This window comes from Lontra canadensis, unplaced genomic scaffold (assembly GCF_010015895.1).
Source record: "Lontra canadensis isolate GAN:19392208 unplaced genomic scaffold, GSC_riverotter_1.0 scaffold63, whole genome shotgun sequence".
NCBI lineage: Eukaryota > Metazoa > Chordata > Mammalia > Carnivora > Mustelidae > Lontra > Lontra canadensis.
Genome location: NW_022631057.1, coordinates 1385619 through 1390340, shown reverse-complemented (window position 1 = coordinate 1390340; position 4722 = coordinate 1385619).

Here is a 4722-nt window from a genome sequence, read left to right as displayed (position 1 = left end):
GAGCCGAAGGCAGAGGCTTTAACCCACTGAGCCACCCAGGTGCCGCACAGAGTCTCATTTTCTAAAATGTGCTCCACCTTAAAAATTTATTGCCCCTTACACAATAAATGCAATGGAATCCGATGACTACACAGCTTTCTAATTTCCTGTTGTCCTATATCTCTCATATCCTGTCTTGAACACACATACACACACACAGACACACGCTGTTCATGAAGTCAACTAAAACAACTCATACAGCCAAAGATCTAGAATCTAGATCAATTTGGAATTCAGTCCTCATGTTCAATGAAAGTAACCGACTGATGAATGCTCAACAGCAGTAGAACTCCCCACCCACCCAAGCCCCAAAACAACCATTCTGGCTGCTTCCTTGGCATTAGCATTTATGGTTTCTGCACTTATCCCCGTGTATTACAAGAATCTGCATACTTGTGCCTACCTAAACAAGACGGCAAACTCCTTTAAGAGGCCAGCATGGGTCTTGTTCTTTCTCCTAGCCTCAGCTGCTAGCGTAGTACCTGGCACACAGTGTTTAGTATATGCATTTTTTAATGAATACTCATTTCATTATAAGGGTAATGAGATACTGATTTCTTTTTTTTAAAGATTTTATTTATTCATCTGTCAGAGAGAGAGACCACAAGTAGGGGGTGAGGTAGGCAGACGAGAAGCAGGCTCCCCGCTGAGCAAGGAGCCCGATACCGATCCCAAGACCCTGGAATCATGAACTGAGCTGAAGGCAGACGATTAACCAACTGAGCCACCCAGGGATCCAGAGATAACCTATTTCTACCTGCATTCTCAGGGAGGGGCTGAATTACTTTGGGGTGTATAGAAACACGTGTGTACACACGTGGTGGGGGAGTTGGTCTTGGGTGTAGGAAACTGTCTGGTTTAAGACCTCGGGAGGAGAGCAGACAAATGCATGGGTGTGCATATAAGAACCTTCTCTAGAACAGTAGCTGAGGAGTCCAAACTTCCATTATTAGACAGTCATAACTTTGGATTACATAAGGCTCCCTGTCAACGTATCTTGAACCCATGTGACCTTGTTATTATGTAAGTTATCACATTAGTTTCAGAATTCAAATACCTTCAGTATCTGATCTGTAGCCTCAAGTTGTACACCTCCACCTCCCCACATACCCCCTTGCCCAAGCCCCCAGGCCTCCCGCTCTGTTGCAAATCTGAGATAGACTCCTGCTAACTTTCTGCAGTTTGCATTAGAAAGTGGTATATTTATTCATCTTTTCAAAAATATAGCTACACATCAAATCAACTCTTTTGAACATATATACCATAATATTTGCAAGGAATGAAAACATATCAATTTGTAGAACTCCATGAGTTCATAATGATATAAAAAACAAAAACAAAAACTTGATTAATCACCGTTACAAGATAGCAAATTGACTCCTTGTGTTGAAAATGTGTAAATGAAGGGAGAGAATCAAGCATTTATTCTGTCTTTCCTATATAAATTATATTACTGGGTAGCCCAAATTTAAATAAGGGAGAAGTTCGTCTTCATAGAAATAGTTCAGCAAGTGAGTGAAGACAAAATAATAGAGTTAGGAGATCACTCTTGTGACACAATTAAAACACAACCTCTAGTGAATTGATGAATTTAGACATTAAGCATCAATGGCTGATAACATCACAAATAAAAGACAATCAGACATTATACACCTCCTGTAGGAAGTACAAAATACCAACTATAATGAAGTGTGATCAAAGCTCTAGATCCAGCAACCTATTTGTAACAATATAGAAAAGAGAAGACATGAAACCATCAAAGTGTAAAGAAAACAAAGATGAGACTTATGAAACAATGAGAAATTTGAATACCAATTAGATACATGTTATTAAACAACTTAACATTTTTTAGGCGAAATAATGCCACTGTGGCTATTTTCAAGAAAGAATCCTTATCTTGTTGAAATGTGTGCTAAAATATGTACAGATGAAATCATATGTCTGGGATTTGCGTCAAAAATAATGCGGGGTGAGGGAGGTCAGGGCAATGGGTGGGTGTATACATGAAACAAGATGGCCTTGCATTGGCAATTGCTGAAGCGGAGTAATGGGTACATGGGAGTGCATTACTACATATTATCTACTTCTCTATTTCTTGACATTTTCCAAAGAAAAAGATTTTTTCTTTTAAATTATTAACACTTCCTTAATATTCTGATATTCTTGTCCTAGGGCACAACCATTTCTCTCCCATCTTTTGAGATCATTATCCAAGGGACTCTCCAGGGAATTGCAAATATCCTAGGAAAAGTTACATTAATTCATTAATATCTTTGCACACTAGTTAAAAGATTATTTCCTGGGCCATCTTTACTTCTGAGAATACTGAGTGCCTGAGGATAAAAGTGAAAGAAGACCTTGGAGGAAGGAAAAGTAAGGGCTGGGTGTGAGAAGAAGAAAGGAAGAATGAATTTGGCCTTCATTACGATTTTCCCAGGGCTTTCACTAGTTGGCACACGCATCTTCTTTGTGTGTGTTTTACTAAGAGAACTTTCTCTGGAGGCATGAAAAAAATGTTTAAATTCTGGATTCTCAGGTTAAAATTTCACAAAGCGTTCCCTTTTGTGTTGTTAAAGACTAATATAAATACTTTTACGAGGAGAAGGACTCCTTTTTCATTGTATAGTGAGCCAATGATGAGACCGCTGGGGTGGGGCTAGGCACGGTTTTGCTTGAGCCTGAGAACCATCTAGACCTGTCCACAAGACAGCAAGGATGTGGAAACCAGGAGAGAGTAAGGAGTCATCTCGAGTGCTCAAGAGTATAGCTTTTTATAGAAGATCTCTGGAAGAACACCAAGAAACTGGTTGCCTCTGGGGAGAGAAGCTGAAGCACTTGGGACAGGGTGGGAGGAAAAATAAAGTATGGCTTTATTGTTTTAGCCAGATTATACTGCGGTTAGTGCCTTAAAATATATGATGACATTTTACAAACAGCCTTTTGTTGACATAAGTGTACCTTTTATCTTGAAATTACACGGAAGACAGATGTGTGTTTGTATGGTTTCCTTGGCTGGGCCAGGTGCTGACACCACCAGCTATTTGCATATTTTCTTGATAGTCCTTCCCCTGCATTCCCCGCCCCACCCCAAGCTCCCAGAATCTAATTAGGAGCAGATTGGGTCACTAGAGCCAACAAGAATAGGATTTGAGTAGTTCTAGTATAAGTTCTCCGTGGGCGACATGGCATTGGTCCAAGCTCAGATTTTCCCAAAGAAGCACGCCTAATAGCAGAGCCAAGGAGGGCTCCTGTTCTACCTTAAATGTTCAGATGAATTCTGCAATCTATGATTTAGCACTTTGTTTTTATAGAACACGATATTATGCTATTATTAGGGGAAAAAATTCGCTGTGTTTATCTTGTGGACTCAAGAAGCCCCACACACCTGTGCATGTCCCTGAAATACTGAGTCTAATTTTGTTTTGTGCTTTCTCTTTATGTGTTGAGGTCATTATTTCTGTACATTAAAATTCACCAATTTTAAATGTACAGTTTAATTTTGGTAGTGGTATGCAAGGGAAAACCACTGCTACCAGCAAAGATCTGGAACTGTCACACCACCTTAAAAAGTTTTCCCATCCCCCTTTGCTCAAGTGCAGTTTTGAGACACTTTTTTTTTTTTTAATTTATTTGACAGACAGATCACAAGTAGGCAGAGAGGCAGGCAGAGAAAGAGGCAGAGAGAGAGAGGAGGAAGCCGGCTCCCTGCAGAGCAGAGAGCCCGATGCGGGACTCGATCCCAGGACCCTGAGATCATGACCTGAGCCGAAGGCAGAGGCTTAACCCACTGAGCCACCCAGGCGCCCCAGTTTTGAGACACTTAATTCAGTTTTATGGCATTCTCTAACCTTGACTCTGGGTGATTTGGGTAAAGTCACTTTCCTTCTCTGGATGAGTACCTGCTCCTATAACTTGATAAATGTAGGAATAGATTTGTTTCTAAGGGGTCTTCCATTACTTTCAGAAAATGAGGGGGTGGGGTGAGGGCGGGTATCTCAGCCTTGTGTCCCCGTTCTTGATATAGCACACGCAGGTGACCCACCCTAGCAGGTGAAAGCCTGTGGTGAATCAAGGTTTCCCATCCTCTCTTGGCTAGTGTGTAACGTTTTCCTTTTTTTTTTTTTTTCCCTTTCCTTTCCTTCCTTCCTTCCTTTTCTTTTTTTTTTCTTTCTTTCTTTCTCCCTCCCTCCCTTCCTTCCTTCCTTCTTTCGTGTGCAATGTTTTCTAAGCATCAGCTTCCTCTTCTGCAATACTGAGCTTATGAACAGGACCTCTTTGTGTGGGACAATGAAGTGAGATGCGTCAGCACCCTTAAATATTGGTTGGTATTTTTATCATATCACAAAATAAAGTGGGGGCAGTCAACCAACTCCACGACGGCACGTTTACGCGGGAGGATTCCCAACACACAAATGGAAGCACAAGGTACGCCCACTCAACTACGCACCCCGGAAGCCCCAAGCTTGCCCTCCGACGTTCCGCACTTCAGAGAACGAACAGACACACGTGCATGCGCTTCCAAAGAGCCTCACTAGAGAGCACAATCGAAACCAGGAAGTTCTAAGGCCTGTCGCACAGGCACGACGTAAAACGGCTCTGCTTTATGGCAACCTGGTTCCGTCGTGAAGCGCCGTGGGCGACCCGCGTGAGTGAGTTGACTAGACAACTTCGTGGTGCGAAACT